The sequence below is a fragment of the Penaeus monodon genome, chromosome 15, assembly GCF_015228065.2.
Source record: "Penaeus monodon isolate SGIC_2016 chromosome 15, NSTDA_Pmon_1, whole genome shotgun sequence".
NCBI lineage: Eukaryota > Metazoa > Arthropoda > Malacostraca > Decapoda > Penaeidae > Penaeus > Penaeus monodon.
Window position 1 is genome coordinate 12,753,537 of NC_051400.1, and position 382 is coordinate 12,753,918.

Below are 382 nucleotides of genomic sequence, written 5' to 3' on the forward strand. Positions count from 1 at the left end.
AGCATCTGTTGTTTTAGTTTTTCAGTTCTCTTTTATTTGTTTTCTTTATCAATATCATACTCCACTTAAAAAAATTGTCTTCATTCGCGTCGCCCATTCATACCATGTAACAAGCTGATCATATTTCAGGATCATTAGATTCTCTTGCCTTTTTTCGATTCCCAGCAGTGCGCGTGTCAGACTCGGGTGAAATGGAATAATGCAAATCAGCCAGTTGGCCCAAAAAGTTTGATTAAAAGATAAAAAATCCCGTTACACAGCTTTCCCCTTCAATATTCAGTCCAATTTTAGGAACAGTTTTACGCGAACACGTGGTGACATACGAGAGCTGCGTTTATAGTCTTACCTACTCATGATCGCCATGATTTAACAACCAGGATGC